Source organism: Macaca nemestrina, chromosome X (genome assembly GCF_043159975.1).
Source record: "Macaca nemestrina isolate mMacNem1 chromosome X, mMacNem.hap1, whole genome shotgun sequence".
NCBI classification, from domain to species: domain Eukaryota; kingdom Metazoa; phylum Chordata; class Mammalia; order Primates; family Cercopithecidae; genus Macaca; species Macaca nemestrina.
In genome coordinates, this window is record NC_092145.1 from 46,951,691 (window position 1) to 46,965,359 (window position 13,669).

General features: G+C 40.8%; 1 protein-coding gene across 7 annotated transcripts in view; it reads left to right on the top strand.

Annotated features, from left to right (window-relative positions):
- LOC105490453 (collagen type IV alpha 6 chain) overlaps positions 1 to 13,669 on the top strand; it is a 312,047-nt gene that overhangs the window by 63,472 nt on the left and 234,906 nt on the right. The window lies entirely within an intron of this gene.

Consider the following 13,669-nt stretch of genomic DNA (forward strand, 5'->3'; position numbering starts at 1 on the left):
AACATATTAATAATAAAATAGTAACATTTGTGGATTTTTAAATATAAATAAAGCGGAGTGAAGATTATCCCTTAAATCAGTCAGAGTTTCAGCAGGAAGCCGACAGTACACTAAAAAGACTAATTTAGAAGAGTTTAGGCAAGGTAGTTCACGCCTGTAATCCCAGCACTTTGGCAGGCAAAGGAAGGAGGATTGTTTGAGCCCAGGAGCTTGGGACTAGCCCTGGCAACATAGCAAGCCCCCTCTCTACAAAAAAAAAAAAAAAAAATTTTTTTATTAGTCGAGAGTGGTAGAGTGCAACTGTAGTCCCATGTAGTCCAGCTACTCAGGAGACTGAGGTGGGAGGATAGCTTGATCCCAGGAGGTTGCGGCTGCAGTGAGCTGTGATTGTGCCACTGCACTCCAGTGTGAGAAACAAAGCGAGGTCCTGTCTCAAAAATAAAAATAAAGGAATTTAATGAAGTGACTGTTCACAAAAGTGTGGACATTCTCCCTGGACATAAAACAGGGTGAAAAACGGTGGAGAGTTGAGATCAAACAGGGGCAAACATAATTCCTAACACATCCCTTAACAATATGTTAGATCAATTGCAGTAATTTAAAAAAAAAATCCAAAATATTGGGAGTTTAATATAATAAAGATCCAATGTGGGTCCATGGAGGAAATAGGTGCCTCTGTCCCATGCAGTCATTCAGAAACCCCAGCTCCTTCCATGAAGTTTCTGCCATGGCCTAAGGCAGGAGTCAGCATACTTTTCTGTAAAGGGTCAAGTAGTAAATACTGTTGGCTTTCTGCATCTGCCTCTGTCACAACTACTTATCTCTGTTGTTGAGCACAAAAGCAGCTATAGACAATACTTAAAGGAACAGGTATAACTGTGTTCCAATAAAATTTTATTTACAAAAATAGGTAGCATCGAGATTTGGCCCAGGGGGCCATAGTTTGCCAATCCAGGCCTAAGGCATCATAATCTTCCATGGAATCCTTTACATCTGAGGGCAGATAAGAAAAAAGAGAGTATGTGGAAGATTACATGAATAGTTTTTGTGGATCATACCTGCAAGTGGCATACAAGAATCCTACCCAGAACTGAGTCATGTGGCTGCATCTAACTTCAAGTGAAGCTGGCGAATATAATCTATGTGCTCAGAAAGATGAAACTCTGGTAAACATCTGGCCAGCTTCTATCAATTAAAATTTCCTCTAACTTCCTTGCTCTAAACCAACATTTCCCAAAGGGTATTTCGTATATACAACAAATGTACTGGAGACTTTTTAGGGGAAAAAATGGGTTCTGAGAACATATGTGATTAGAAATAGTGTTTATAGGTTCTTTCTTCACATTGAGATTCACAATGCATATTAACATATCAAAGGTTCTGAAAAGTCTTACAGTGCGAAACAAAGAAACAAACAAAAAACTCCCTAAAATGTTGGTAAACACTATTTTATAATAAAGTTACTGATGCTCACTTGCATTTGGAGTGGAAGATGAAGGGAGTAGAGTCCAGGCAGTGCTAGGGAAATTATTTATGATCCCATATATATTTACTGGAATTTCTTGTGCATAAAAACTTTTTAAAATTCAATATAAAGCCACTACATGAAAACAGTTTTGTAAAAAATACCATTTCTTCACATCCTTACCTACCACCTACACAAATGGACTGCCTACTTTAATTTCTGAATATTGTTCGTATGCCTATTTCTGACTAGAAAGTTGAGTTAGAGCTCTTTTTTTTTTTGAGACGGAGTCTCGCTCTGCAGCCCAGGCTGGAGTGCAGTGGCCGGATCTCAGCTCACTGCAAGCTCCGTCTCCTGGGTTCACGCCATTCTCCTGCCTCAGCCTCCTGAGTAGCTGGGACTACAGGTGCCCGCCACCACGCCCGGCTAATTTTTATTTTTATTTTTTGTATTTTTAGTGGAGACGGCATTTCACTGTGTTAGCCAGGATGGTCTCGATCTCCTGACCTCGTGATCTGCCTGCCTCGGTCTCCCAAAGTGCTGGGATTACAGGCGTGAGCCACCGCGCCGGGCCGAGTTAGAGCTTTTTAAATTCTTCTCCTCCCCTTAACTATTATTAAGATTTATTCTAGGGTTTGGAGTATGGTTGAGGCTGCAGGTGGGAGGCAAATGGTTCCAGAAGTGAGAACTGCAAATGTTAGAAATCAGGTAGAGGTCTGACCCACATATTAAGATTCCAGGAGAAAAGATAGTTTTGGAATAGGTAAGGATACCTCCTTTATTCAGAATCCAAAAAGAGTGTTAAAAACAAGAGGTTGGTAGCATTTTCCAAGAATCTCAGCATCATGTTTCTAAACTCTCACTGATTCTGATTATAAAAGGGTCTTACCCAGGTAACTCAGAAAAAAATATTTTAGGATAATACTCTTTCTTTCATCTTCAAGTCAGATTAGTAAAACTCCTGAGACCAGCAATTTGCAAGAAGTAGGTAGATTGTTACACAGACCCACACAGGCCAGTGTCTTTCATTAAATACTACATTTGGGAAAAAATAACCTCAATTCCTGAGATAAGCACCATCAAAATGATTGAAAAATCTACAGTCCAAATCATTCACTTCTTAATCCCAAGAGATGCTCTTCCCCTTCAACCTAGCTGAGTGAAGAAGGCACTTCCCTGGAGATGGCAATTAGATTAGAAAGCCTGGAGCCTTCCCCTTGATTACTTAAAATGATACTAAGTCCTTGAGCTAACTTAGATGGATGTTAATGGTTTCCAGGGGACAGACAACTCAGAGAAGACAACTTCATTGCACTTCTCTTTTCCGTTTACTTACTTAACACCTTGAAAATACTTTTCTAAATTTTATTAAAGAGACTGCAAGCCTTTTAAAAATGAATCAGAGCGCTCTCTCCTGATTTCAAATAGCTGAATGAAATTCTGCCAAGTGCCGGTAACAACAATCCTTCTGTGTCATGGATGGTCAACCCTTACTCCCACACCCTGAAAGCAAGTGTGAAGTCTAATCAGTATAATGACGAGGTAGTTATTAACATTTTGAAAAACCACCCCAAATTGCTGTACTTCTATGAGTTATACTGGTAGATTCTAACTCTTTTTCTTTGGCCAGATTGCTTGTCTAGGGACTTTGTGATTAAAAAGGCAGGAGGTTATTTACGAAATGAACAAATCAGGTGGTTGTTTGCTTTACCAAAGAGTTTACTCACTTCTGAGAACCTTCTCTGTGCATTGAAAATAGGATTTGATTGACAGCCCCTTTTAAATTACCTTTGAATACTAAAATGTCAGACAAACCTGTATTTTAGGTTCAATTCTGTTAGTGGTTTATGAGCATTAAAAAATATGTTAAATATTTCTTCCATGGTTATATTCCTTGGACAGCTTTAGGCCCCAACATGTCACTTAGCCTGCCTGTCTTAGTTTTCCCATTGTTCAAGTAGGATAATAATACTTTTTTACACCAAAGAGGTGATTTGAGAATTAAGTGGTGAATGAGCTGCTTTGAAGATGAACTGCCATGTTTTCCTGGTTCCTTTGCTTCTAGTTTGGCTCATTTTGCTACAGCAAAAATGTTGTAAATATACCATGCTCAGTTTTCCTGTAAGCATACTCTCTTGAAAACAAAATTTGCTTAAAATATTTTCCCACTTCTCTGCCTTTGGTTTGTGGGGCTTTGGGTTAATTAGCATCCTCCAGCTCTTATCTAAGCCTCTACACTAATTAACCAGTGTATACTTTGTCAAATTCTAATGAGAACTGATAAGGAGTCTTTTTAGCCTGTTTTATTTTCTTTTGGGGGAGGATATATTCTTTTAGCAACCATTTGTGTTTTTTGCAAGGAGACAATATTTGTTAATTTAACCAATGTTTACTAAGCATCTTTAAGGCCTTTTGGGGGACACAAAGGAATATAAAAGAAAAATAATTTTAAAAGAGCAAGGGATCTGAGGAAGTTAAGCTAGTTATAGAAATCTGTAAGCCACAAACATTATGCATATGTGTGAAGAGACTCTAGAGTAAATGAGCATTGAAGTGGGCTTAAGGTGACAGGCTTGACTGATGTAGAGGGCCTGCTTTGGATAGTAATGAACAAGATGAAGTGTGTAGGATGGACTGGGGGCTGGGGAGATATAATAGGCTTAATCAAGGAAGGAGAGAGACTTAATCAGGGATGGGGGTGGAGTTACAGGGACAGGGAGACTGGAGGGAAAATAGTGTTGCACTGGGATTCAGGAGACCTGGGTTTAGTCGTGATGCAAACTTCAGCATTTTATAGCTCTTTGACCTTTGGCTTGTCAATTCCCTTCTTCAAACTTTAGGTCACGCCCTCCACAATGCAGGGGTCTGCACTATGTAAAAAATTTCCAAAGAGGGAATTCTGGGATTTGAAAACTTCCTCAAGAAAAGTGAGCTTTAAATTTTAAATTCAGTCAACTCTCAAGTTTTCAATAGACCTCATGGCTGAAAAGAGAGAGATTACAGGGAAGAGAGATGGACCTTATGAAGGCCCCTTTATTTGTCTTTTTTCCCTTTTTGTGGATAATAGGGTCTTGCTGTGTTGCCCAAGCTGGTCTTGAACTCCGGGGCTCAAGCGATCCTCCTGCCTATACCTCCCTAAGAGCTGAGATTACAGGTGTGAGCCAATGTGCCTGGCTGAAGGCCCATTTATTAGGGCCCAGAACCAACATAAGGAAAAGCCATATGAAGAAAAGAATATAGGAGAAAGTTTTGTATCAAATGCATTAGATAGATATATGGAAAAGAGTTATCATGTAGTAGAAAAAAACACAAGCTTTGGGGTTGAATAGACCTGTCTAAGGTATGAATCCACTTATCCACTTAGTTGTGATTTCAAGCAAGTTCCTTAACCTCTCTGAACAAGAATTTTCTAATTATTAAAGTGGAATAATAATACTACATACTAAATAGGGTTGATTTGAAGACTAAATGAATTAATATGAGCAAAGCACCTGTTGCTTGCCATAGCACTCAATAAATGGTAGTCATTCATAGCTTCCAATTACTGTAGCCCTCGTTTGCCTGGACTGTTTTGCTAGACAAAGTCGCCTACACAAAGGGGACTCTTTAGCTCCTCCTTAGAGACTGAGCTTTTATCATCTTGAAACTGAGGTCCTCCATGTCAGTTTACACAACAGCAACCCCCTCCCTCTGACACTATTAGACTTCCTCAACACCCTTCCCAGAAAACTGGTTTCGAGGCATCTCTGCTATTTTCAATTTGTCAGTATCTGGATCTGCCTGGTCCCAATCAATCTAGATACGGAGAGTTGGACTGCATTCTTGTTTTCCAAGTGCCTTTGATTTTATTCTTGTGAATATAGAGTTTTCACAGAACACTGAGGAAGGCAAACAGCCCAACCACTCTTTACTTCATTCACAGGAGCTTATGGGGGCCTCTGCTAGGGTAAAGATTTCAGCTCTGTTACTCACATATGTTAGGCAAAGATCTGTTTGGTGATTAGTTTTGATTAGATAGGAGTGTCACACAAAAGGGGGCTTGTGCATTTATTGTAGTTACTGAGATTAAGGGAGCTAGGTACTGCTGTGGGAAGCTGCCCCATTGAAAAGAGGGACCATTCTTTGATGTTGAGAGGCCCGGCCTTCCCCAATGAGAAAACTGACTGTTAAGTTTCCCTGATTTCGCAAAGCACTTGAAAAGCGCTTTAACCAACTCCTTAGCTTTCATAATGCTTGTTTAAGAGTGGGGGTTTAAGTCTGTGCAGGGGAAGCAAAATGGAGATTTCATTTTTCTTGTTTCCCATGATCTCAGCGGCAGCTCAACTTTTTTCTTCCTGCTTTTATTCTTTCTCTTTTTTCCATCTTTTACACTTAATCACACAGTCTTCTTTCCCAGCTCCTATTCAGGTCTTTTTTTTTTTTTTCCTTCATATTGTACCTCTGTCATGCTACATTGATCCAACCCATACCTCTCCAGAGCACTCACACATTTTATTTATGTATTCATTTGTTTGTTTACTGAGAAAGGGTCTTGCTCTGTCACCCAAGCTGGAGTGCAGTGGCACTATCATGGGTCACCGCCGCCTCGACCTCCTGTGCCCAAGCAATCCTCCCACCTCAGCCTTCCAAGTAGCTGGAACTACAGGCATGCACAACCACACTGGCTAACATTTAAAATAATTTTTTTTTATAGAGACAGAGTATTTCCATGTTACCCAGGCTGATCTCAAACTCCTGGTCTCACTCAAGCAAAAAATAAAGTATATAACGTTGTGTTTAGTAATTTTAAATGTTTTAATATGCTACAATACATACATAAGTTCTAATATATATATGCAAATGTTTGCTGGTGGAATATGCAAGAAACTGGTTATCAAAGGTTTATTCTGGGCTGAGAGTCAACTAGTGGGAGAGTTTTAATTTTCATTTTGTACTTTTTTGTACAGTTTGAATTTTCCTACCATGTTCATATATTGCTTTTTTAAAGGCCAAAGGGGGTTTCTGGAAGATGAATTATCATTCATTTTTTTCTTTTTGCTGCTTTTCTATATTAAAAACACACAATAGATGTTATTTTAAAAAGGAAATCAATAAGACAGCCCCGTCTCAATAGAGTTCATAGTGAATGTGATAAAGTAGAGAACAGATGCTTTACTAGATCCAAGAATAGAGGTTTGAACAAAGCTCTGAGGAAAGCATAGAGGAGAAACTGGTTCCATTTCTCCAGAGGTATCAGGAAAATGTCACAGAAAAAGTGACATTTGAGCTAAGTCTTGGTAGAGCACAGGACATTGGTGGGCAACATTCCAGGAACCATAGATGGCCCATGCAAAGGCACAGTGGTGTGGAAGGCCATCGTTTATTCAAAGAGTGTTTATTGAGGTTGAAGACACAATATGTGTCTGCAGGTGATTATGTAACGGAGAGTGGTAAGTAATAACAACACATACTATGTGCTGGACGCTGGGCTAGGAGCTTTAATTTCTCTACCTCTAATCCTTAGCAGGGTGTTCAGGAATCTCTGACCTTAAGAACAGCAGCAGTAGTAGAGAGAGCAGCAGCCCAGAGTTTGGATGTGGACCAAATCAGGTTGCAATCATAGCAATTTGGTCTATCTAATCCTTCCTTAAAACACTCTGTTGAGGTTTTAGAGAAGCTATATATGATGTCCTTGATGTATAGTCAGACCTCAAAAAAATTAGCTGTTATCTCATCATTACCATTCCTTTTCTCCTAACTCCAGCATAGTGCTGCATATACAGTAGGAACTCAGCAAATCCCTATGACTGAATGATTGATGAAAGAGTTGAATAAGGTGTATGGTAGGACATGATACAACAGGGATCTCACCTCCTATTTCCCCATCCAGTCCTTAATACCATAGAAGTCAGAACATTTTGCCTAAGAGAACCTAGTACATACCATCTCTGAATTTGTGAGGAGGCAGAGCTCCAGGTACTTGAAGAAAATAAAGGGAGTTGTATATTCTCTCTGTGAAGATGATCACCCCCAAGGTTTTTAGACTACATGGATGACAGAATAAAAAGTAAAAATGAAAAACCATCAACACAAACCAAATTTAAGATAATGTCTCTTAGCTTCAATAAACAAGGCAGGATAATGCTAACACCAACACTGAAGCAGGAAGACCCTGCAACATGACTGCTTTGTAGTGTCATGAGAAATAAAATGGGAGTTGGAAGTTCCCACTTTCATCTCTTAGCTGTGTGATCTTCAACAATGTCATTTCCCCCTTCTGGGGAAATGGTCCCTCTTTGTTGTGGGAGTTAAGATTGGATTAGAGTTAGAGTCAGCAAACTGCAGCCAAATCCAGTCGGCCACCTGTTTTTATAAATAAAGTTTTATTGGAACACAGCCACTCTATTCATTTAAGTAATATCTGTGGTTGCATTCCCCCTACCATAGCAGAGTTGAGAATTTGTGACAAAGACCATATTGCCTGCAAAGACAAAAACATTTACTGTTTGGTCCTTTACAGAAATAGTTTGCTAACCTCTGATTGATGTGTAAGGTCCCTTCCACCTCTGACAATCTGTGATATCCGTACTGCTAAAGACAATGTGTGAGATCATTTGCAATCCTTAGGTTCACCTGGAAACCTTTCATGAAATTTGGAAATACTCCAAAGGTCCCACCTGTATGTTTATTATTTTGTTTTTGTTTATTATTAATGCAAAAACTTTTTAAGGATTTGCTATTTGCTAGGTACTGTGATAATTCTGGGGTGCAATGGGGAGCAAAACCAGACATGATCCTAGCAGTCATGGAGCTTAGAGTCTACTGGAGGAGACAGTTTTTTTGTTTGTTTGTTTGTTTTTGTTTTTTTTGAGGTGGAGTTTCACTCTTGTTGCCCAGGCTGGAGTGCAATGGCACGATCTCGGCTCACCGCAACCTCTGCCTCCCAGGTTCAAGCAGTTCTCCTGCCTCAGCCTCCCTAGTAGCTGGGATTATAGGCATGTGCCACCACGCCCAGCTAATTTTGTATTTTTAGTAGAGACGGGGTTTCTCCATGTTGGTCAGGCTGGTCTCGAACTCCCAACCTCAGGTGATCCACCCGCCTCAGCCTCCCAAAGTGCTGGGATTACAGGCGTGAGCCACTGCGCCCAGCCTGAGGAGACAGTTTTTAACAGAACCTCCTCATATCTTTCACTTTGGAAAGCAAAGCCAACAAATTATTTCATGGCAGGTTGAACTGTCCAGGTTTACATTTGGATTTATGAACACCTTTATTCATTCATTTATGAGTTTATTCTTTCATTCATTCAACATATACAGTCATGCACTACATAATGACATTGTGATCAACAGTGAACCACATGTACAATGGTAGTCCTATAAGATTATAGTGGAGCTGAAAAATTCCTATTGCCTGGTGACATTATAGCCATTGTAACATCATAGCACAACACATTCTTTACGTGCTCTGAAGAAAAAGAACATAGTCACATGGCAACATATAAGAAGGGAATAGGATCTAGACTGATGACATCAGGGAGAAGCATTCCAGCTAATATCTGAAGGATGAGTAGGACCAATACGTCGAGATAGTAGTACTGGTAACTGTTTCCTTTCTTGGTTGATGAAAATGGAGTTTGGAAACATGTAAATTAGTATTTTTTTCAATCTGAAAGTTGAAACCCATTTTGAAAAAATCAACTGTATGGATCCTGAGCAGCATTTGTTTCCTAATGCAATAGAATGGAATGGACAAGATTGAAATAGAATAGAATGAAAATTTCCAGTTGTTTTCTGGAAATAATTGTTTTGTAAAACTACGTAAAATGCATTTCCTCTCATCGTGAGTCTCAGTCCAGAAAGATCACTGACCCAAAAGATCTGCTTTGGCTCTATATAATTACAATTTGTCAGATAGATAACAGCTTCTCCAGGTTCCTGTCTTTAAAGACACAAGGGTATGTTCTGCAGGTATTTCCAAGCTTACCTTCGTGCTCTTTTGAGAGTAAGTGTAAGAGTGAGTGAGAGAACACCAGCCACCATTTACTGAGCACCTACTCTGGGGCCAGACAGTGCACAAAGCACCTTGAGTACATTATATCATTTAATCCTCACAGTAATCCTATGAAATAGGCACAATTCATCATCCCATTATTAGATAATGATATTTGAGGCTCAGAGAAGTTAAGGCACTAGCCCAAGGCCACACAGTCAGTATATTTTTTGCCTACATAATTAGTAATGAAATAAACACAAACTCAATTTGATACTCTCTGAACTCTCATCAGATTTGATAGAAATTAATCAGGTTTGAAACACTGGTTGAGAATCTGTTAGATTTCTAACTCTTGTTTCATGATCCGAGTTCTGTAGAGCTTCGAATTAAGTCTGTCCTTCTTCTCCTTTCTAGAAAAAAGTGTTTTCTAATTCCTGAGCTGCTTTGATGGAATTTTAACCCACTTAATTCCAATGTGGCCAAACACATTGTTTGCAACTGAAAAGAAAGAATGACACTGATGTCATACACTATTAGTCCCATAGCCCTGCAGATCTCCAAAAAAAGAATCTGTAAAGAAGGGAATTTGGGGAACAATAGACTCCTATAGGATCACAATAGGCAATATCAGAGTGATCAGCTCTCCAGGCTGGGAGATATAAATAAAAGGTGCATGGCAAGTGAAACTACAATAGCAAGGCCTCAGGGAGGAGACTTTGATGCTATCATTTAGAGATTGGAACTGGTTCTATTTAATTTTCCTAAACAAAATATATTAACAGGTGCCACCCCACATTTTTACTCCAGTAATTTCATTCTTCTTTAACACACAGTGAGAATGGAAGGGGGCAGGGAGAAACCCCTCAATGACTAAATAGAAAGAAATTAATAGCCTTTTGGGTCAGAGAATTGTAATTCTGAAAGCAGATTTTCCTTAGCCAGATGATGAGCTGCAGTTAAAGAGAAGATTGCAATAATGTGAAGATAATTTCATAAGTGCCCCTTTTCAGGACCCTCTGGTTTAAAGGGGCAATCTCAACATGATGTTATGCAAAATCACTTTGCAGTGGTAGTGATAAAAATTGGTTTTGGTACCGCCTCTAATCCAAGTTTGGATAACCTTGGGAAAAGTAACTTCTGTGGTGCCTCAGTTTCCTCATCCTGTAAAATGGAGATGAAAACAAAACACCTGGCCCAACTCAGAGGGTTGTTGGGAGGATCAGATGGCAAATATATAGGAAAAATATGTCTCATGAACTGAACATCTCTATACCAATATAAGGTATGAGAATGATACATCAAGTTCTTGCTTAAGAATGTACAATATAAAGTCCAAACTCCTCAGAGTTTTTGATGCAGCTAATAAGCTGACCCCACCTAACCTCTCTAGAATTATCACTAATTATGCCTTTATTAGACCCCTCTGCTCCATTTCTGTGGTTTTCTTACTCTCCTGGAGATACTCTTTTTCCTGCTTCTGTTACTTTACTTACGCTCTTCTTTTTGCTTAGGTTGCCCTTTCCATCTAACTAAAGCAACTTGGAAATGCACCTAGCTTAAGAAATGCCCCCTCCAAGAAGGCTTTCTACACCTTCATCACTACTCAAAATATGATCCTCACACCCGACTATTAGAAATGCAGATTTTCAGGCCTTACCCAGACTTACTGAATCAGCTTCTGCATTTTAACAAATTCCCCAGATGATTTCTTTGCACACAGAGTTTGAGAAGTGCTTTCCAGCCCACATTCACTTCTCCCTTCTCTGGACTTTTAGGGCATTTAGCAGTGTCTGTCTTGTTACTGAAAACTATTGTCATGCGTGTCCATATGAAGAGACCACCAAACAGACTTTGTGTGAGCAACATGGCTGTTTATTTCACCTGGGTGCAGGCGGGCTGAGTCCGAAAAGAGAGTCAGCTAAGGGACATAAGGTTGGGGCCATTTTATAGGATTTGGGTAGGTAAAGGAAAATTACAGTCAAAGGGGGGTTGTTCTCTGGTGGGCAGGAGTGGGGGTCACAAGGTGCTCAGTCGGGGAGCTTTTTGAGCCAGGATAAGCCAGGAAAAGGAATTTCACAAGATAATGTCATCGCTTAAGGCAAGGACCGGCCATTTTCACTTCTTTTGTGGTGGAATGTCATCAGTTAAGGCGGGGCAGGGCATTTGCACTTCTTTTGTGATTCTTCAGTTACTTCAGGCCATCTGGGCCTATACACTGCAAGTCACAGGGGATTCGATGGCTTGGCTTGGACTCAGAGGCCTGAGAACTATTGTTTTCAACTTTGAGATTGTAGGCACTTGGGAGGCAGCTATATACTTACTGGTTTTGTGTTTAAGAAATTTTTTTACTGTTATGCCCAGACCGTTTATTCCCCGAAGAAGACCACCAGAGTCCAGAGTCAAAGCTAAGCAGCAAGGATCTTTATTACAGGTTCGAACCTGGAACTCTCCCTCGCTCGTGAAACAAGACGGGCAGGAGAGCTCCCCCACTGAGCTCCGAGCAGTGTTATATAGTCTAAGAAAAGTGGGCATAGAGTTATTATACAAATCAGATATATGATTGGCTAGTGTTTGAACAAGGCGATTTGGCTAACTATGATTGGTTCCCGCCATTTCTGATATTTTGGTTCAAACTTTGAGGCGGGAGAGCAGGTTTATGGGCAGCAAGAGTTTATCTTACTTAAACACGTCTTGTGACCTTGCCTCAGAACTTACAAAATCTCTGGTATGTGCAAAACAAAATCTCTGGTACGTGCAGAAAACCAGGTACTCACAGAACTTACGAAATCTCTGGTATGTGCAAAGATTAGAGAGCAGAACAAGGGTGTAGCGGGTGGGGGGCGGGTACACATCTATCTTTGTGTCCTTTCATTTCCCCCTTCTCATAAGTAACTGGATGTCCAATCTTGGATTTCCAGAGTCTTATAATATAGCCTCACTTTCTGGGTGCAGGAGAGGCTGGTGATGGCTACAGAGGACCATTAGTTGGATGGTATCAAACCTTTCTCTGACAAATTGTAAAATTTTATTTACCACACAGGGGCCTATAGTGAATAGAAGTAGTAAAGACATTAGGGGGCCTAAAAGGGGTGCCAGAAGGGAAAACATTGAAGAGCTCCAACAATTGTTAGCGGCTGTAGTGAATTGTTGCTTTTTCATTTCTAAGCTTAGTTCGTGTAGGCGTTGGACTCTTTCCTCAACTAACCCTGACTCATTTATATAGAAACAGCATTCTTCTTTGAGGAACATACAGGTACCTCCTTTCTCAGCCGTGAGTAAGTCTAAGGCTCTGCGGTTAAGTCTCTGTGCTAGCGAGGTGAGCTGCCGCTGAAGGGAGGCTAGGGAATAGGCGGAGTCTTCCATAGCAACAGAGAACTGTTGTAACAGCTTGTCGTTTTCTATCATGGAGTGTTGTAGGGCCCCTCCTGCTAACCCCGCTGCGACGACAGAGGTGGTTAAGGATATTCCGGCAATTAGTGGTAGAAAAACTGCTCGTCTATGTCGCGCAGTTTCAGTTGGGGCAGTCCCTGCCCAGCCTATGAACTCTGCCGGGGTCAGCAGGGTCAGTCGGGGAACTAGTGTAACAGGGATGCACAACTGTCCGTCAGAGATGCTTTTGGACAGAGTTTTTAACAGAGTCATATTACACCAGAAGAACACACCAAGGGGAGCACGTATGGGGCTATTAGGGTATGTAGCCGTCTGGTTGCAGAGGCTGCTACTAAATGCTGAATAACAGTAGGGGTATTTCTCTTGGTATGGGTCACGGTACAGGGCTACATCAGGTATTGCAACTGTTGATGAATTAGAATCTGGCATATAGTTTGTGGGTGGGGAGGAAAGGGGAACAGCGGTTAATGGTGGTCTTCCTAAGGTTGCACACATAAAGCAAGAGGACAGGTCGCCTAAACTGGTGAGGTTGGCGAATGCTAGCCCTTCTTGTAATAGGGTTAGCCAGGAGAAGGGCTGCAAGTCTTGTGATAGCTTGGTTTCCTGTCTGTGGATTTGTGTATGGATTAAGGGTCGAATCTGGACTAGACTCCGCCACAAGTACAGGTGGCTACTAGGCCAGCTACTACTGGCATCGTAGTAGACTGCCCCATGTTGGGGCGATGTCCACCGGGAGTGCCCTGGATCTGTTATTATCCAAGTGAATATGTTGGGAGTCCCTGTCGGGTAGCGAGTCCTGAGGAGGTTAGACTTTCTCGGGTATTCGTCCCATACCCTGGCTG